This window comes from Gymnodraco acuticeps, unplaced genomic scaffold (assembly GCF_902827175.1).
Source record: "Gymnodraco acuticeps unplaced genomic scaffold, fGymAcu1.1, whole genome shotgun sequence".
Taxonomy (NCBI): Eukaryota; Metazoa; Chordata; class Actinopteri; order Perciformes; family Bathydraconidae; genus Gymnodraco; species Gymnodraco acuticeps.
In genome coordinates, this window is record NW_022990047.1 from 2950308 (window position 1) to 2972406 (window position 22099).

The window sequence follows — 22099 nt, forward strand, 5'->3', positions numbered from 1 at the left end:
TTTTATGCTCTTTCCACACTCACAACAACGGCCTACAGACATAAATAAACCAGCGACTGTATTTGCCATGACACAGACAGTCTGTGGTTTGTACTTGTTTAACTTTTGTCTAGTTTCTAAAGAGATATGAGGAGCTGTGGGCTCTGAGTGCTAACAGCTAACGGTGAATGTTTTGGTTTTGTGGTTCGCATTGAAGATGACGTCACGGCAGCCTCGCTCCGCCCGCCGAACAGCCGATCGCCCGCCTACACTGCATTACTATAGTAACTACCCCAGTTGCTAAACTGTAATGGAAACGCAGCTTAAAGTGAGCCTGACCTACCAAGGCCAAACTAAGCTGTGCTAACTTATGCTAGGTCCTGCAGTGGCAAAGCGCCAAAAGTGAAAGACAGCATGACATTTCTATTAATTTATTGGTTAATTAACACAAATAAGCCCACTGGGTTGGTCTCTCATTCAAGTCACATTTTAAATTTGAGGGACCATGATAATCTTATCTGACAAAGTGATCATTGTGACAGATGTACATGCGGTGTAGTTTGATAATTAATTAAACAACAACATTTCCTTAAGTAAGGTAAGAGAGCTTTATTTGAACCCCTAACCTTGGACATCGCATATTCTCTAAGCGCATCATCATTTAGTCTACTCGATATGACCCCAGAGGACCTGAATGAGGGGAAATGTTATTAGAAGAATACAATGATAAATCATCACCACGCACAGACTCACTGGAAACTCTTGGTCTCAATTCCAGTCAATAGGAGGGCTTATTGGAAGCAGGGGGCATGACTAGGAACATAGAGGATGATGGTGGTGATTGGAACTTGAGGAACATTTATTTCTTCAGATTGAGGTTGGGGTTTCCCACCAAGCAGAACAATGTAAAAGTGCTGCTTTTTTATACCAGTATGGTATTTTTTTTTAAAACCAGTAAAGTATAATGTAGAGTGGCACAGGGAAGAAATAGATCCTGTTTAAACAATGTAGTTATATTACAGGAAAATGAATCATCCACTCTGTGTCTAAAGTACGTATGAGATTTTTTTTTTAAACTGACAAACGCTTTTTTACTTGAAGACCATCTTCCCTGTCCCTCTAAATCTAAATAATATCCACATTCTTTATATCTAATGGTGTCTAGGGCCCCTCCCTGTCTGGTAATATCTCTCCCAGTCTCAAACTGATGGACAACTGGTCATTAGGGGCAGGTGGGGCACAGCCCCACCTAGTGTCAGCAGAAAGTATTAAAAATAATGATTACAAAAAAATGCAAAAAATAAATTAAAAAATATATAAAATATATTTTAAGATCATGTTTAATCATCTGATTCGTCTGTACATTGCTGTTGTAGTCTCTGTTCTTCTAATTAGTGTCTACAGTGTGTGCCTATTGAGCTGTTTAGAGCCATGTGGGACAAAACCCGATCATGCCCCTCCCTCTCACTGTCTAAGTCAATGGTGACTGTAAAAACTACACTGTGCATGCTCAGAATATTTTCCTATTTAATGTGTGTGGCAAAAAAATAATGACCATAGGGGCATTGAGCTGCCATCCCCACCATACGTCATTTCACATAATTCAGAGCTGATTGGCTGTAAGTACGTGTGCCGCGAAAAGTGTGGTGTGTGAAGACGAGACGAGAGAGCTGCAGTGACGCATCCTAAAACCCGGAAGTAAGCTGCGCATGGCTTCCCTCGACAAAAAAGCAATGAGATTTCTCCATAGGATTTTAGAAAATAGCTCCAAATAAGATCTGTGAGAAACAAACCTGTTAGATAAATGCACGTTTTGTTCAGCCGGATAATATCCACATGTCTACCCTACTTTTATAATTTTCGAATCATAAATCTATTGAAGATTAGATTTATGATAGACTTTTGAAACTACAAGAATATAAGGAGGACTTTTACAAAAAAGTAATAGAGATTTTTGTCCAGAAGGATAGGCAAATGGACTTCATCTTCAAGTCAAGGTAAGACTGCAATTTTATTGAAAATGGGATCTTACTAAGAGAGAACAATTCAATATTTAAATGATAAAATTAAATTTGTTGGGTATCCTTTTGTTGAACTGTCTGTTTAAAATTAATTGAAGCATCAGACAAAAAAAGCTTTTGAAAATAATATTATATTTTTATTTAGGTCAAAATATAATATTTGTAAACCTGAAGAGTCAGTGCCAGTGCCTCACCAGCCATGAACCTCACTGCAGAAGCTTATAGACATCTAAGTTGTTTGTGCCCCACCACTTTTGTACATATAAAAACGCCACTGTCTATACAGTCTAAAAAACACGAAACCTAGGCAGGTGCTTATGGGTAAAAGCCTTTAGATCACATAATGATTTTGACCTCATCATGTGTGCCCCGTACTCACAATGAACCATACCAACTCAACAGTTCATACAGGTACACTAATGTCAAATTCAGTGGCGAGCCGTGACTTTTATACCTAGGCCCTCTGACCCCCCCCCCCCCCCCCCCCCTTCCCTCGAAAAAAAAAGAAGAGTTATTAGGTCACAGCGTATACTTCAGCGGATTATCAAAACGCGACCCTCTACCACACAAAACAACACCATTTATATAAACACCTATCATGACAGGGCACCCACAGCCAAGTAACAATTACAAATGAATTAAGTCGGCACGGCGGCCCGCATTGAAAATGACTAAGGCCTACCTTTGATGATCAAATCACTTAAACACAAAGTCCATTCTCCTGTCCTTCTGGATGAAGCACTTGCGGGTCATTCAGCTGATCCTTTGCCACTCCAGTTTATCATTGTAACTCAATCTTGAAAATGACTCGGTTAATAATTTCGCAACGATGTCATCACTATCACTGAAGTGAGCCATCATGAACGAACTTATGTTAATCATAAATCTATCGATTAGATTTATGATTCCAAAATAATAAAAGTAGGGTAGACATGTGGTTATTATCCGGCTGAACAAAACGTGCATTTATCTAACAGGTTCGTTTTCCACAGACCTTATTTCGAGCTATTTTCCAAAATCCTATGGAGAAATCCCATTGCTTTCTGTCGAGGGAATCCGAGCGCAGTTTACTTCCGGGTTTTAGGACGCGTCACTGCACCACTTGCTTAAGAGGCTTCTCAATTCTTAAATGTCCCCTCCTCGACTCCCCTCCTCGACTCCCCTCCTCGAGACTTCAGAGGTTTCTCAATACTCAAATTTCCCCTCCTCGACTCCTCGGTCCTCCGGTAGTGACCCGGAAATGGATTTCAGCGCGCCATGTTGAAGGACATCTAATTTCTCTAAATGCACTTCGAGGACCGAGCATCGAGCATCGAGGAGGCTCTCTGGAGGAGCTCTAACCGAGGAGACACTGATGGTTCCTCCACAGCTCCTCCGCGGATGCATTTCCGGGAACGGTGGAGGCGTGACGCACGGCCGGACTTATCTCAGCCAATGACAGCTCTGCATGCATCCCTTGGATATTATATTAGTAACTGCTTTCATCGCAACGCGATGTTTACAGTGAGAACAGCTGTGAGGTCCGTGCAGAAAGCAGAGCAGTGTGTCAAATATATATCACTCAGTATAACAGGCCTACATTACTTTCTGTATTTGTATGCTGTAGTTTAGTAGATATCTACAAACAAAGATTTTTCTAAGACCATCTAGTGCTTCACATAATAAAATACACAACGGCTGTAGCCTGATTATGCTTTAGGAGCTGTAGGTGTGTGTGGTAGGCTACAGTGTGTAGGTGTGTGTGTGGTACAGTGTGTAGGTGTGTGTTGTACAGTGCGTAGATGCGGCGGACAGACGGGTCTCAGTTGGTTTGGTGTCCTATGCTTACTTTGAATACTTGTACAACTTTTGGCCCGTAATTTCAATTCCCCATTTCAGCGACCAGAGTCTCTGATTGTGTTACGTTATTATGAGAGTGCTCTCATACTTGTTTGATTCTGAAATTGTATATATTTATATAAATATATGTGTGTGTATATGTCCGCATCTGTAGCCTGTTATTGTCTCATTATACCGCACTGTGAATTAATTCAAAGTAAATATATAAGTCATCATGAACACATCTGTCCATCAGACAGAGGGCTGCTGTGCCTCCTGTCATCATTAATGGATGTCTCTTTAAAATGACCGCTCAGAGGAGAGGAGTTCTCATTTCTCTAACCGCCTGCTGCTTCCCCTCCTCTCCTCGGTTCCCCTCCTCAGTCCTCCGCTCGCATCTCCTGTGGGCGGCACCAAGTCTCGAGGAGGGGAGTCGAGGATAAGAGTCGAGGAGGGGACATTTGAGTATTGAGAAACCTCTTAAGTCTCGAGGAGGGGAGTCGAGGAGGGGAAATTTAAGAATTGAGAAGCCTCTATAGACTTCACAGCGGGCGAAACTTGTCATAAAGTCCTAGAAAATAAAGCCCGCCCATTTAGAGGGAAGATATGATTGGTCAATTGTACTGTCATTTGACATTACTCTCTCATTGAGTTACTATAGCTGGCCCTCTGTGAATGTAGAGAGGGACCAACAAGCTCTCCCGTCTTCACATAACTCGCAGAGACCGCATTTAACCCTTCACATTCCAACAGAAACTGAACAGGCAGATTCGAAGGATTTATTTATTTGGAAATATTATTTTAAATACAATTAAATCAAGTTATTTTGGTAAAACTAATGAAAAATGTAACAACAAAAAAATATTTTTAAAAAAATGTTTTGTTTTTTTTAATGTTTTCAAATATTATTTTTTAGAATATGGCCCTGACGGCTCGCCACTGGTCAAATTAGGATAAACAGAAAAAAAGGGCCATGTTATGATTGATTGCTAAAAGATAAAGAGTCTATAGGTGAAGAAACATAGGATCCTCTAGCTGCAATATGCGTTACATGGGTGATTTCATCTGGTAATTACTGGAATCCTAGCCCAGCGGCAATGAATTCTTCGCTGGGTGACTAAACTAAAAGGCGAGGAGAAGGTGAAGGAGTGATAGTGTGAAAGTGCATATTTGAGAGAGAAGGGGAGAGCCTGTGAGAGAAAAGAAATATAGAGATCGAGCCAGAGAAATCAAGAGTCCTCCCATGGGTCTTTTCTGCAGTAACACCTGCTGCTACTATCATTTGCCGCAGGAGACAGGCAGTCGAGTTGATGCAGGCAGTGGCTTGAGAGCCCTGCCACATCACACTACAGCACACACCACATCATAGCCACTCAAGAATCTAGTGCACTTATAGATTATGATTTTAGGCATGTTACCTATAGTTTTGCTATGACTTCCTGTGAAACTGACCGTTGAGCGGACCAAGCAAGGAGGCAGAGGCAGAACGTCCAAAAATACAACCCGACGTGGGCATTTATTAAAATCATGTGCACAAAGTTCACAGCCTCAATCCTGCTATTCTCCTTGCACATCCTGCAGCCACAATGATCTCACACACACCCAGTTAACTTACAAGGAAACAGCACCTAAATACACACATACTAACAAGACACAGGTGAGGGGGGAGGAGACAACACAGGACACCAGGTGCACACAATCATCAGCCACAGACATCAACATATTATTTGCACCCTGATTACTCAACCGCTGTCATCCTTACACCAGCATAACTACTCTCTGCGCTCTCGCAAACTCCCCTATCTTTTCAAGCGGAACCGAGGACCCGACCAGCACCTGCCAGACAACATTCCAATAAATACGGTTTAATCAGTTAAAAAATACTACCTCAATAATTAGTATGAATTATGTGCAAATATGTAATGTCAACTGTACTGTGCAATCACGCTAATAAAGTGCAATATTACCCGGCCCGAAGCCGTCAGTTCATAGTGACGAAGTTACCTTCGTCACATTTCCCTTGGCTGACAGTTCATAAACACTTCAATATCCACCCTTATGACACATGGGTGACCTGAAAAAAGCATTGCAGTGTAAAGGGAAGAGTCGTAGAGTGATGTACAACAGGTCCTTCTTTAAAAACAGTTGCATTCCCTGAAGCTATAGCTTTGTGGCTCTGGATAGATATATATCTTTAAAGTTATCATCAAAGAGATGGATAGAGCATGGGATCTTCAGTAATGCACATATGCTCACTATATTTATGATAGAGAAATAAATGAGAGTTCACTTCCTGGCACCTCTCCAGCTAGCAGACCACATACTGTATTTGGTCCAAGCAGGCCTTAAACCAGCCACCATCCAGTTCCTAAGTAAAGTCCCCATGGCCTGCCCTGAGCTACTGTTTACCCAATACACATACTGTATAGGTGCAGTCAGTCAGAACGCTTGGGGGAAATTTCTATAGATGGAGCAATACTAAGTGTAGGTGAGGTTAGGAGTGTCAAGGCATAGACATTTCATGAGCATTAGTCATCCAAGTGGGCCAAGAAAATTACTTTAACTTTTGCTAATCGTCCGTGACAAGAAAGAAGAGTAACACAATACAAATAAATCTCTTGTGTGGGACAATGTTTTAACTGCATTTTGGACAAAGCCCAAATGTTTGTTCAAACGAATAGTGACGTAAGCAGTCACTTTACATAAGTAGCCTGAAAACATGTCTCTGACTCTGGTTTCTCAGCTTCTTCGTCACATACAGTAAGGCCCAATTCTGAAAATATCTGAGGCCCAGCTTTCGAAGGTAAAAAAAGACAGGCAGAAGGCAACAAATAGACTGGCCTAGCCTATAAATATAGGAATGTCACTGTCAGCTATAATGACCATAATAAATGTACTGCTTACCCTAACCAATCAGTGCCGGTCATTATGAGTTCACATTTTATATGTTCAGGTTCATATGTCATCACAAGACACTTAAGAGCTTTCACTGGTATAAGATTGTCTCCCCCACATAGATCCACTTTTGGAAATGTTAGCTAGCTAACATTGACAACAGATGTTTTTCAACATGTAAAATAGCATTGTGTTAATTTTACCCAAAAACATACGCTGGTTTTGTTCAGTAAGACAACGTCCAGACTGGCTCTGTGTTTTCCTTGCCTCATTTTTTTATATGCAGATGAGATGAGATGAGAATGAGAATTGATGAGAATTATGAGAATGAGAATTTAAACATATGGTTCTACAATTCAAATCAGTATTTCTCAAATCTAATTCCTTGCCTCATTGATACCAAAACACCCTCACAAATGCAGCCCTGTCCTCACTGCTATTTGTAATTTGAACATAACTATGTTGCTACTTTTTAAAATGTTTTTTTTTTTAAATCCTACAATCCCAGTTTATGATTTTCATGAAACAAAAATCTATACAGGAACAACAGTTCCACTCAAATTGCACGTAAAGTAATACCACAGAAGGGGAACCATAAAATAACACTAGTATAGCTACAGCATGGTTTTACATCTTTTTTCATGGTTTCATAAATTCTCTAAAAAACATTTAGGTAATAAAATCATGTAAGTTAAGTTATTGTAATGTACATATAACTATTCATAACAGAGATTAAAAAAATTGTGAGAAAATAGTAACTGAGTGCCCTTTGAGGATCCTACAGTCAGGCCTATGGACCACTTGCTCTCACTGGATCTGCCCCCTACTGCGTTGTGGGGGTGTGTCGCACAGGATGGGGATGAGACAGGATAGGATGAGGACGTAAAACCTAAATATGGCTCTTGCAGCCTAGGCCACAGGGAGACAGAGAAAGGGACCACAGACCTTGGCAGCATACAATTATCCAAAACAGAGAGTCAAGCCAACCTCCTCTTACAGAGACTCACGATAAGAGCAAAACAGAGGAAAGCCAACACAATATTTTACCGTCCTTTACCCCCTGGATCACATACACAGATCTGAGCAAATATGCACAAACATGTGTGATTTGTATATCTGCAAAAGTTAGCAGACATACAGAAATGTTTCACACTCATACAGTATGCCGAAAGCAGACACATATTCACACAGATCTTAATGGTACTCATAAGATAATGAATGTATACATCTATCAACACAGCTAAATAACTCTCACGAATGTCTTATCATCGAGGCCCACCTGAGAGAAACAGAAGAACCCCGATGACTCCTTGCATAAACATCTGAGCATACACAGTGTAGCATATGGCACAGATATTAAGGGCTCCTCTGCCTTTGGAGTGAATTACTAGGAGTCAAAATTTGAAAGGCTGTGAAAGGAGCTGGCAGATACTGGCATTCCTCAGGACTGGGGGCCTACCTGTACACAAGTACTCATGGACGCTTGCAGCTCTACCTGAAAAGCCCACACGGGTGCCATTGCTCATTCAGCGGGTGACATTATTGTTTACATATAAGCAGTGAATTAGATTAGTAGCGTTCTATTTCTCATCAGACCTGGAGGAGATTTAGCTAGATGCATCCAGTCTGGACAAGCTTGAGGAGGCTCAAAATGTTGAGGAGGCCCAGGAGGGGAGAGAGATCAAAGGCCCGCCGGCATGCTCTGGTGTGTACGCCGGCTGGACTCATGAACATGTTACAGATGAGCTGAGGCGCCAGAGAACCATCTGGGGTTATATAATGGTACTGAGTTCAAGGTGCAATAGTGTGGCCATAGGAAACAAAACGGAGAATAAATGACTGAAATTTGGCGTATGTGTGTTTTTTGTGTGGTGTTTTATGGGACATCTAATTGTTAATGACAGCTAATCATTGTTTAATTGTTGGGAACAACAATCCTAAAGTATAAGACTCTTTAGGTAACTGAGTCAAGCATCTGAATAAATAAATGTGAGAAAGCGATATAGCCGAATTGATCATGTTCTACCAGAAACATCATACTGAAACATACAAAAAGCTAGCGCTATCCCTTTTGGCAGGGCAAAACAAGTCCAGTGGCTATTCAAAAAACAAAACTCCTGTATTTTGCAACATGCAATCATGAGTCTTTTCTTCCATTTACCTTCATGTACTCTTTGGTAACAATTATGAAACGTTACATTTTGGGACCGAATTATATGCCGTAAACCCTAGGTGAAAATCCCCCTTAGTCTTTTTCAGAACATTAATTGTGTCATCTTTTTCTTGAGCTTCATCACATTTTGCAAAAAATAAAATAAACGTTATAAACTTATTGTGTTTTCATGGTGTCCTTAAAATCTTTACCTCCCTTGTGGGTTGAATAATGTGCTGTCAAAACAGGGCTTGGGGGGGAAACTGAAGAGTATAAGAGAGAGACATGACATTGGGAGTGGGGAAAGTACAATGAGCCAGTGTGAATAACAGATTGTTAGTATGTGCATGAACTGTATCTATGACTGGGCGTGTACATGTATGTCCAATATGTGCAGAAAGTGGTGATGATATCACGTCGTCTTAAAAGCAATATGGAGGGAGGGGGGTAAAACTCTATTTAAGAGGGATATCTCAACAAGCCCTAGCTTGGAGTTGATGGTATCAGTAATATCATGTCATCTGAGGAGATGAGTGACAGCAACAAAAAGGGAAGCCTGCAGAAAGGGTCATTTAGGCCTTCAGGTCATAGTAACTGATAGCTTAAGTGCTAATAAAGATTGGGGACAACATATATAGATCTCCCTGAAAGGATTGTGGGGGTGCGCTCAAGGGAACCTCGATAGTGCCCAGTGGGTGAACTGGAAACCTGTTGTTTCCGAATAAAAAAAAGAAGCTAAAAGAGGAGCTTCAATAATAAACAAATTAAGTAACAAAAGGAAGAAAGGATCTCAGATACACAATGTTAAAGGCATGTTGTACCTCTATGTAGTAAACAAATAGTGAAAAGACAACCAATATAATTTATGTAAGTTCTTAATGTACTATAAAACCCTAAAAGGGTATTGGCTTGAAAGCAAAACTGACCCTCGTACAGTTTTTGGCTAAACATTCACTAAAGCTTTGTATTAAAGCTGCCTAGTTTTTTATGCTGCTGTAACAAAAACAATTTCCCAAATTGGGATCAATAAAGTACTATCTTATCTTATCTTATCTTAGCTAAGAAAATGCAACCAAATTCACAGCAAATTGGTTGTAGTAGGTTTCAAAAGTACTATATTTTTGATGTTTTTACTGACTTTGAGTCCCTAACTCCAAATAATCTATCTTCGAGGGCTTTATATACAGTAGCAAAGACTTTATGTCATTCATTAAAATATAAAAAAAAATAGTCAATAGTACAAGTCTAGGTAGTGATTATATATATTATATTCCTCTTCTGCATCGCTACACTCGGCTCACTAAAACGCAGCTCTCATTGTTGTATTACTCACTGTGGTCTTCTCGCAGTTCGTAAAATCAAAGCTGCATAAAGACTGTAATTTTGTAGACGTATAATTTACCTGTTTAACTTTATAGCTAAGGGTTAACCCTTGGTGTAAAACTATGCATAAGTTAACATTCTGCTCTGAGTCATGCAGTGGAAGTATTTTGAATATAGTTGGGGTTTGGGGCTGGGTTAGGGTGAGGGCAGAACCGGAGGGGTCAACTTGGGGATTCAAAATCTTTATTTAGCCTTCAACAGGGTTTTAAACCCGGTTACAAGAGAGGGCTTTGAGAATGGGAGGATGGATAAGATGCCTGAGCTCTGTTGAAACCCGCCAGTGTCAACAGATTGTCAGATGTTAGAGATAAATTATGATATTCTTTCAGCGCAGGCCGCTTGTGCGTAAAATTTGAGAAATTCAGATAATTAATGATTTTAACCTGTCAGTGTGAAGGGTTGGGGAACACCTCTCTGAAGGATTCAATCAATCAATGTTTATTTATATAGCCCAATATCACAAATGTTACATTTGTCTCAGTGGACTTCACAGTTTGTACAGCATATCAGTATGACAATACGACACCCTCTGTCCTTAGACCCTCACATCGTACAAGGAAAAACTTCCGGAGAAAACCCACAGTTTAAAGGGAAAAATGGGAGAAACCTCAGGGAGAGCAACAGAGGAGGGATCCCTCTCCCAGGACGGACAGACGTGCAATAGATGCCGTGTGTAAATTGAAAAGATAATACATTTTCAACATAGGTAGTCCAAATGTTTGGACTCCTATAATAGGAAGATGAATCCACGAGGATATCCATCCAGGACCTATGATCCAGGACCACAGCCACGACTCAAGATCCAGGGCTCGGGATCCAGGACACAGGACCGCAGGATCATCCATGACTCCGGATCCCGGCGTATATAGACACCAAAAAGAAAGACATTTGGGGAAGCTGGGTTAATCGTAACATGAGTACACAGGTATAGACAGAGAGAAGGAAGAAGTAAGATGTCCCCCGACAAACTAAGCCTATATCAGCAAAACTAGGGGCTGAATCTAATCAGCCCTAACTATAAGCTTTATCAAAAAGGAAGGTCTTAAGCGCACTCTTAAAAACGGATAGGGTGTCTGCCGCCCGAACACAAACTGGAAGCTGATTCCACAAATGTGGAGCTTGATAAGAAAAGGCTCTGGCTCCCATTGTACTTTTAGAGACTCTAGGAACAACCAACAACCCTGCATTCTTGGAACGCAATGCCCTAGTAGGACAGTATAGGGTATAATGAGTTCTAAGGTAATATGGCGCCTGCCCATTAAGGGCTTTGTAGGCGAGAAGAAGAATTTTAAATTCTATCCTGTGTTCTATAGGGAGCCAGTGTAAGGCAGCCAGAACAGGAGTAATGTGGTCCCTTTTCCTAACTCTGGTTAGTACACAAACTGCAGCATTTTGAATCAGCTGAAGCGACTTGACTGACTTCTTGGTACACCCTGATAATAAAGAGTTACAATAATCCAGCCTAGAAGTAACAAATGCATGGACTAGTTTCTCTGCAGGATTGGTGTGAGCCATGTTTGATTCTGTGTTTGTTCTTCTTGTTCACTAACCCTCCGGCCTCCGCTCATTCAGAGCATGGTGGGTGATTGACAGACAACAGTGATATTGGGGGTCAAGAGGTGAGCATATCTGAAAGGTAGGACTAGGTGTCATGACCAGACATGCAGGCTGACATTCCAGTCTGATGTTTGCTGGTGACTGACATCGGATTATTGGTAAAAGAGGGGTGTGGATATGTGACCCCAATCACTCTGTGGAGCGCACAATAACTTGTGACTAATCAATGAGTTACACTTTCTCTTCCCTGAAATGTGGCACAGAGATGATGAATCCATTATAAATTTGCCATCATAAAAATATATCAGGGATTTTATTCATTTAACCTGTAGCCATCTAATATTAAAGGACTATTTTTGGAATTTTGGCTTTGATAACTTTGGCTTCCTTTGAAATTCATCACAATCCAAGCAGGAATATTTGATATTATATTGCCTTCACTCTCTAAAGTCTGCATGTAGTTCTTTCACATGTAACTCCTTTCACGTCTATTGGAAGGCCTCTTCAAATAGACTCCACAAAAGAGCCTCCTCTGGATGGTTAAAATAAACGTCTACAGGTGAAATGATGCGATAGCAGGTGCTCAGACTGCAGGGAAAGATGTCAAAGACAGGACAGTTTAGGATTAGAATGTCACTGTCGGCAAGAAAGTATAACACATGTCTTATGATTTAGTTAAAGAGATGCAGAGTAGTATGTTAAGTATGGCTTATCTTTATTTTCAAAACAAATGGCTGGCTTTGTTTGACGCACAGCACACAAGTGCAAGTATGTTTAAACATACTGTTGTTGCCCAAAATACATTTTGAGCGTGATCAGCAAAACGTGTGTGTTCTTCATCGTAATGACGGAATTGCAAAATCCGCTTTGAGGCAGGATGTGACACCCGTGACGGTGACGAAACCGGCATAACGCCCACGCCTAGTCTCAAACAAATTGTCAACATCTGGACATGTTCAATAATGATTAGACGATTCATTGTTTTTAGCCACACAGATTTCTGGTACGAAATGTTTTTACAACGCAAAATAGCGCAAAAAAATACTATAATCCTTTTACCTAATATTTGGTTAAGAAACAAATGTTTCATAGATATGACACACATCTCTTTCAGTGAACATCATTAAATAAGGGAAAGAAGATACTTTTGTGACCTCACAAAACATGTCTTTAACATAAACCAGGAAATTCATACTCTCATTACGACAATTTCACAACAACAGCTCATAGGATAAATAATGATTTTTGGATGGACATGAAAGTAAACTGCAGCTTGACTGGTTTCCAGATGCATACATCCGAGAGGTGCTTTAGACTTCCTGTGAGAAGAATCAACTTATTGAAGCCAAGAAATTGGTGTTTCATCCCTCATTAACGTTTCAGGGAAATGTGTTTGAGTAATTGTAATGAAGAAACAACTATAATTTCTCATTTGAACATATACTTGTACAGGAACAATAATACTATTTCACACAGTTCGTGAATTATGCGCAAATATTGAAGGAAACCTACTAATCCAGCCATGAACTTCCAAACCCAGACATTATCAGCTGACCTAGAATAGCCGCCAGAGAAATTAATTATTTTTTAATAGCTATTCATTTTTTCCATCCTTCCTCCCTGTTTTTCTACTAAACACATTGTTCCAGGCCCCAGTCACTCACCATTACCTCCCTGAATTACTCAGCCCCAAATCACACACTGTCCTACTCTTATCCTTTGGGACTATTCAAAAGCTTACATGCTCATCCTATCCGAAACCCAAGATCGTATTCCTTGAATCTTACTTATTCTCCCCAGTGAGCCTCTCCATCACCTGTCTACAAGCCTGTACCTTTCCGTGATGAATGCCCCATGTCAAGGTCTTGTTTTCTTGAGTTTGATCTACCTCCTCTTTGAAGTGACGTCTAGGCAGTGACAGCCTTAAGCTAACGTGGACATACTGCAGTTTGGATGGCATACTTTCCAGCAGAGCACGGCATTAACAGCCATTTTCCTCATCAATGGTCTCCAGAGAATGGCATTCCTGGCCATGTCTGTGTTTGTGTGCATACATGTGAATGTGCTTATGCATTTGTGTGTGTGTGTTTGCATCTGTAAAGGATTGCATTAATCCAAGGTTACAAATGTGTGTTTTAACAAAAGATTTATCTTGATCTAATATCATCTCAGAAACCTTGACCATGAGGGAGGCCCAGATACTCAATCATTCACACCCAGAGACCACGCAGCAAGAGAGGAAGCGAGGAGACTCCTAATCCGTTGAACTGGGTCACAGTTTATGTCTGGTCCCCTGGAACCCCACCTGAATCTCATTCATTACTGCTGCCTCCTCTCCCTGTTTGCCAAATCCCGGCAACAATTCCATGATATCATTTTCGTGAGCTATGAATTACACCACACATGAGACATAATCTCAAATGTTTATCACAATTTCTTAATTTTTCCGGATGTGAGCAAACAGATACAAGGGAGTCGCTTTTCGGAAAATAGAAAGATGAAAAGGTTTTTTAAGAAGACATGACAGAGAGAAATTACTCGTATGCTAATGAGTCATTGGAAAGTATTTGGACCCAAAACATGTGTGCTGAGAAACCGTTGAAGTATAAGAACGTCAAAAGACATATCATTAAAAAATTCCCAGCAGAAACATTTTGTAACTCCTACAACAAAAGATGAGCATCTGAAAAAGCTAACATTGTAACTTGGCTGTGCATAAAGCAGCTAAAAATGAACAGTCAAGTTTTACTGCAAGACCTCATGGCCCGGGGAGAATAATAAATCTGATTGATTTGGTGAGTAGGAAAAGGATCTTACATTAGGGGCAGAGCATGGCCTTAGGGAGAGCTAAGGAACTGGGCTCAATAGTGTCCTCACTGCCTCTGACGTTCAAACCTCATGTTTTTGGCCTCCAGTCACTCTCTATTTGTGCAGGAAAATAAAAAAGAGAACGCTGCCCCTCCTAAATCTGTAAACTACAATTAAGCTAAATTCCAAGTTTATTTCCAAATGCCGTCCTTGCTCTAGACCATGTGAGAGACTTGAGTCTAAAATTATCACACTTTTGGTCAGGAGGCCAAAACGAAGCCAGCACTAAGACTGTCATCTCACAGGCCACAGGATCAAGGTCCTGTGGATGGCTGCAACTATTGTTATAATAATTTGGATTTCTATCATTCAGAACTGCATCATTTAGACAAACTCCTCTTGTAATCTGAATAATAAAGCATGATAAAGTGTGACACAATGTTTTCAGATTACAGCACTGCTTCTACTGCTTTCAACAAGGGAAAAATATAAAGAAAATAACAGTAAAAAGAACAGACAACGAGATAATGAAATTAGTTATGCTTTATGTTCCGTCAGCCCTTTGAAAACCAGAGGACTTGTGCCGTGAGACAGCTTAACAAAAGGGTTAACGACGTTGGTTTAACTGTTTTATGTTAGCCCCTTTAAACAAAGGTCTGACGTCTGGAGGCAAACAATAAGTAGCCCAAGCGCGCTCTCTCTCTCTCTCTCTCTCTCTCTCTCTCTCTCTCTGTCTCTCTCTCTCTCTCTCTCTCTCTCTCTCTCTCTCTCTCTCTCTCTCTCTCTCTCTCTCATGTTTACTCGTTGGTGGAGTAAGTGACAGGGCTGTAATCGGAAGTCTACAACCGTGTCATTTGGAAGACGTGGTGGTCAGAGAAAAACAAGATTTACATCTCAAAGGGAGGGGCAAAGCGTCAACCATGCATTATCCCCCATTGGCTGTGGTCAGGGATGGGCGTTAACGTGTAGACGAGAAGATGCAGACACATTTTCACCCATGGGAGAAATGTTTATATCAAACACTTGGGAAACTCATAACTTGAAAAAAAAAACACATACCCTGCCAATGTATAAGAATGTCACATCATGTCTCCCATTGTCATACAGTGTGTTCTTTCTCTGGGTATCAGCAGCAGTTACACAATTAAAAAGATTAGACCAGGTGTGTGTAGTACTCACCATTGATGGTGTCATTTGTCAGCCTTTGAGTAAAAGGAAATTCCACCTATAAACAAATAGAGAGTAGATTAGAGTTAAAAATGTCAATCTGTGGTCTCAGAAAAGGAACTTGGGTATTTTTGAGGTTATTTTGTGAGCTCTATATGTTTGTTTTCTTTTGTGATGGCCTTTGATATTGGAGCAGTTTTCCACTTCCAATTGGATATGAAAACAACAACCAGAGCCTAGTTAAAACTCCGAACTTTGAGTACAGTTTTATTTATTTATTCAAAGTGTTTACTGTTTATTCTTTAGAAGATTATGAGACATTTACCACAAGAGACCTTCGTTCAACTCATGGAAAGAATTAAACAGAGGAGCTTGTATTAAAATCTATACTTATTAAAGTGCTCGCTGAAACCAGGTGATTTTGATAAAGGAAATGAAAAATGATTCCATACAGTGAATGAAAATTGTGCACCTTTTCAATAGAAAAACTAGGTGGGTTTCCATTGTATCTATGTAAATGAATGGAACCCCTTATGAAGAAGAAGAAGGAGAAGGAGGAGGAACAAAAGAAGAAGAAAGCCTGCCAGAATCGATAAGTCGTGGACAAATTGAAATGTGTCTTTTATGGCAGATGGTATTAGTCACATTTCATACTGTCTGAAGACAAAAATAAAGTAAGAAATATTGTAATGTTTAAATAAATGCCCAACAGTGCCTCATAAACAATGCATGCAGTGTTGTCTGCCTTCTGTTACTTGCAAATGTTTAATCAACTTCATCTCTGTATTCAATCATCAACGGACCACTTTCTTAAGATCTTCATTGTTAAACGTTATAAATGCTTAAACCTTTAACGTTTTTTTCACTTAAGATATTTTTATTTGCAAGAACAGTTCAGATCAAAAAACGTATTTTGGTAAAGAGCAGAGTCAGATGAACTAGCAGTGCCATGCGATGTTGTCAGATGAACCCAGATAGACAGACAGGCTTAACCCCACACCGGTTCAAAGCTCCGCCAAGGCACATGTGGCCTCAACCTGAACAGAGTTTCAGAGAATAAAAGGAAAACACCAAAAGAACAAAAGAAGATAGAATAGATAAGACTGTGATTAATGTAGTGATGTGCTTTGTGGAAACCAGCACTGTGTGTATGCACGTTTAAGAATGTCATATTTCTTCAGGGGGGGGGTGTAGATGAACTAAGATTGGGCATCACACCACATAAATTCCCATGACTCATCATCCCCCCATGAGACTAACCAAGGAGTCATCCACCTACGCAGGACGCCTAAGACCAAACAGTCAACGAGGAGGCTCTCACACAGAAACCATACAACTCTGCACACAAACAGACACACTGTTTATCTCAGACATTTAGTAACCCACTGCCACAGACTACTCACAAAGTAGCTGCAAGGTATTTATTTAAGGAAAAATAGTATAAATCCAACCCTATCCAGGCATTAAATGCAACTAAAGCCTTTTATGATTTCATTGTCTGTATAAGACTTCAAAAACTGTAATCGCAGTTTTTTCAAAACGCACATGTTCAGTAAAACCAACATATGAATTGAGAAAAGCTAGTTTGTGACCCATGTAATTGTATTTTAGAAAATTCCTAAACCTCCACCCAGTCATAAAAAACATGTTCTTATTTGGATGAGAACAACATTCAATTAAAATGTGTAAAATCATGTATAGACTAATCATGTCTAAAGATAATTATCCTGTTTGAAAGAGTTAGTCACAAAAGTTAAACAAAATAGAAAAAATTGGAAAATGGCTTTCTTCTTTGGAGAAGCCAATAACTTATCCTGATAAACATAAAGCCAAACACTCACACAGAAACACCTAAGTCATAGTTTTGTTCATGTTTGATTGGAGCTCTTCTACATCTGCGCCACATATTGTGTCACATACCAAAGTAAGAATTATAACCATCTTTGCAGTGAAAGGTGAAACAGTACAGCTAATTGCTAGCTTTTTTGTTTATGAATTTAAAGCTTGGTTTTATGCTTTTTTGTGTTTAGTGCTTTACTCTATACTTCTGTGTTTTTAAGTTTACCTTTGAGTATACACACAGCTGAGCACTTGCAACGTATGTCCATTAACCCTGTGCTCTGGGACCACCCCAGCATGTAGGGTGAAGGTAAACATCTCTCAATGATTTTGGCTGGGGAAAGCCCTGCTGGAGAGCGGCTGCATTGTGAAGGTCAAATAGTGCTATACTCAGGGCTGCCCCTGGCCAACTTGGGGCCCCAAGCGACATTGTGAGATGATGAGGCATCATACATATCTGACATTAACGATTAAACACATGTGTGCATTCTTTATAAATGCAAACCGAGTCAAGCCGACTCCGGAGGTAAAGTTGTTTGCAATCCGCCAAAAAACCGAGAGGAGGAGGAGGAGGAAGAAGAAGAAGAAGAAGAAGAAGAAGAAGAAGAAGAAGAAGAAGAAGAAGAAGAAGAAGAAGAAGAAGAAGAAGAAGAAGAAGAAGAAGAAGAAGAAGAAGAAGAAGAAGAAGAAGAAGAAGAAGAAGAAGAAGAAGAAGAAGAAGAAGAAGAAGCCGACTCCGAGCTGTCCGACTTCAGGCGAGCTTTTTGAGACCTCCCCCGGCTACAATCGGCTATTCTTGTCTACTTTCGAGGCGAGCCGCAACGCGTCTGTGGCTTTCACACCAGCGCTTTTCCCTTTCTAGCTCCGAGCTAGAGCTTTTCTGGTTCAGCTCCGGTTTCCCTTTTCTGCTCCCGCTCTGTTCACACCGCCCAGAGCCCGACTGGTGCTGCCGCTGCTGCGTCATGACGTCACCGTTTACATCGCTGATTTGCTCCCCAACGGCATTACGGCGCTCACAACAACGGGGAACTGCGTCGGGTCGATGATCGTGTTGCTTTTAATCACACGAAGCCAGATTAAATTAAATAACGACTTCTCCAACCTTAAGCTTTTCTCCAGAGTGCCGTGGTTCATTGTTTATTAATGTGTTTCTGCGGCATTTACCGACCGCTGCAGTGTTGGCTACTCTTCCACGGGAGTTTATTCTCCTCCGTTAGCTCCCGGTTAGCTCACACTGCTCTAAAGTATTCACTGTCTGACTCACACAAGCAGCTGATAAATATCCCCAGTTCCCCTTAAGTGAATGTGTGTCAGTCTGAATTGACGCTGTTTGGCATCACAACGCTGTTATGAAAGTGTCTCTGTTATAAAATGGGTGATGTTAGCATAGCAACCGAAGCTAAACTGACTACTTGCTATTGCTATCCTATTGTGGCATAAACCGTTTTCTACAGGCACATTTTACCGGCGTATTTTTATTATGATTCTACTTGTGATAGTCGGACACGACAACCTGTGCAGCCCATGTATTGATTCCTTCCGATAGCTGCTATAATACAAAACAACACGTCTGCCTCTCCACATTGATCAATAACAGTGAACGGATGGTCAAAGTAAGGTACAAATAAACAGAATCACACGAAGCCTGGTTAGTGTTGCCTGACTTTATAAAGTGTGTTTATAAGCACTACTGCTTGTAGGCAGGCATGACAGTCGACCCATGTTCAGGGGAGGTGGGTTTAGTTTCCTGCACGCCTCGACGTAAGGGAGACGTAAGCGACGCCACCTCTTAGCTCCGAAGCTCTTGCCTCTAGACCGACAATTTTTTGGAGCTGGAAGTGAACCGGATTCCGGAGCTAAGAGGCGGCGCCGCTGCGGTGTGAACAGGAAAAACCGGCACTTTTCAGGCTCTAGCTCCGAGCCGGAGCTGAAAAGGCGTTGGTGTGAAAGGGGCAAAACAAGCCTACTTTCTTTTCACCGACATCTCTTCACCTGCACTAGTGGCCGTATCAAAGCCGTGATTGGTCAGATGTCGATTCATTGCAACGGTGTCGGGTTACAGACATGCTCCTCTTGTCACCTCTCACTCTCACTCTCGCAGGGAGAACTGAGCAGAGAACTGCGCACAGCAGCTGAGGCCCTCTGGGCGGGGCCCCATGCAGCCTGCGTGATTGGCCTGTAGGGAGGGGCGGCCCTATACTCAATCTAAACAGCCAATGTGAGAGCTGGGGGATTCTCAGAGTTCACGCTACAGCACAGAGACATGGAACGCAGGCATTCATCTGATATTATGGAAAGAAGATTTAGATAACAAGTCTATCAGAAAGGTAATTTGCTGAGCTAGATTTATGATTCTGCAAGGAAACACCGTCACTCTCATGAAAAGAGTTTAAACTATCAAGCTCATATGTCATGTTGTGGAGAGATATTGTGCCAACATCATGTTTTTTCACCACAACAGGATAAGATGACTTAAAAACCTCCACCATCATCCGGGTTCCCAAGAAAACAAGGATCACAGGATTAAACGACTACAGACCCGTCGCCCTGACCTCTGTGGTTATGAAGTCCTTTGAGCGCCTTGTCCTGTCCCACATAAAATCCATCACAGACCCCCTCCTGGACCCCCTGCAGTTCGCCTACAGAGCCAACAGGTTGTGGACGACGCTGTCAACATGGCCCTTCACTTCCTCCTCCAGCACCTGGATACAGCAGGAACCTATGCCAGGATCCTGTTTGTGGACTTCAGCTCTGCCTTCAATACCATCATCCCGGCTCTGATGCAGGACAGGCTCTCCCATCTTCACGTGCCCGACTCCACCTGCAGGTGGATCACAGACTTCCTGTCTGACAGGAAGCAGCACGTGAGGCTGGGGAAACACGTCTCTGACCCCCGAACAAACTGCACCGGTTCCCCTCAAGGCTGCGTTCTTTCCCCTCTGCTCTTCTCCCTGTACACCAACAGCTGCACCTCCAGTCACCAGTCTGTCAAGCTCCTGAAGTTCGCAGACGACACCACCCTCATCGGACTCATCTCTGGTGAGGCCGAGTCTGCCTACAGGTGGGAGATGGACCATCTGGTGACCTGGTGTAGGGACAACCACCTGGAGCTCAACGCTCTCAAGACAGTGGAGATGGTTGTGGACTTTAGGAAGAACGCAGCCCCACCCGCCCCCATCACTCTGTGTGACTCCCCAGTAACTACTGTGGAGTCTTTCCACTTCCTGTGCACCATCATCGCCCAGGACCTCAAATGGGAGCAGAACATCTGCTCCCTCATCAAAAAAGCCCAGCAGAGGATGTACTTCCTGAGGCAGCTGAAGAAATTCAACCTGCCAAAGACGATGATGGTGAACTTCTACACCTCCATCATCGAGTCCATCCTCACTTCCTCCATCACCATCTGGTACGCCGCAGCCAAAGCCAAGGATAAGGGCAGGCTGCAGCGTGTTATCCGCTCTGCAGAGAAGGTGATCGGCTGCAGTCTGCCATCCCTCCACGACCTGCATGCCTCCAGGACCCTGAGGCGGGCAGGGAAGATAGTGGCCGACCCCTCCCACTCTGGACACAAACTGTACACCCCCCTCCTCTGGCAGGAAGCTGCGCTCCATCAGGACCAAAACCTCTCGCCACCAGAACAGTTTCTTCCCCTCCGCTACCGGCCTCTTAAACAAGGCCCGGCCCCCCCACTGACACCTTACCTCAGCCACATCATAGACTCTATATGCATTACATTAATGCACACAATGTTCAAATACTGCTTACTGCACATATTTCTTATTTCCTATTCTATAATTCTATTTCGCTGTAAATTACTGCTTTATTTTATTGCTATCTAACTATATTTTATTACAGTGTCCTTAAAGATTTTTTGTTTTATATTAGATTTTTTGTTTTATATGGAGATGTTCTGTCTTGTATTTTACGTATGAACCATGACATCAAGTCAAATTCCTCGTATGTGTGAACCTACCTGGCAATGAACCTGTTTCTGATTCTGAAAACCTTTTCACAGAAGACTGTCTGATATGCCATTGCCATAGCAGGAAAATCACAGGTGAAAGGAACAACAATAGTATGAATGTAATATTTAAGTGTGTCTGTGTAAGGGCCATGGATATGTGCGTGTTGGCCCAATGACATGGCTATGTAGTTCACAACAATGGATACAGGCATCATTAAGGTCATTAGATCCCCCTGTGCTTTTCCCAGTATGACAACACAATTGCTACTGTATAAATTAGACATGCAAATGTTGACCTCTTTGTCAAAATACAAATGTACAGTGCCTAGTTATTATAGCCTATTGCTATTTCATTAATGCAGCTGTATAATTTGTTAATGTTTTCCAATTGTAGTTGTTTTTCTTTGGACTTACAACAAGTTGTGCAGCTGCGTTGATCTCATCCAGGGCTGAGGCCACTTCTCTGTTCCTATAATGTTGTTATGACTTTAGCTAGAGGACATGCCTATTATTATC

General features: G+C 41.5%; 1 protein-coding gene across 1 annotated transcript in view; it reads right to left on the minus strand.

Annotated features, from left to right (window-relative positions):
- Positions 1-18014, minus strand: part of LOC117545735 (zinc finger protein 469) — an 88583-nt gene extending 70569 nt beyond the window's left edge. The window contains exons 1-2 of the mRNA XM_034215667.1: positions 17846-18014; positions 15793-15838 (exon numbers count right to left, since the gene is read on the minus strand). The gene's annotated coding sequence lies outside the window, so the exon portion shown is untranslated. The remainder of the gene's footprint in view (positions 1-15792; positions 15839-17845) is intronic.
- Between the last annotated feature and the right edge of the window lie 4085 nt (positions 18015-22099).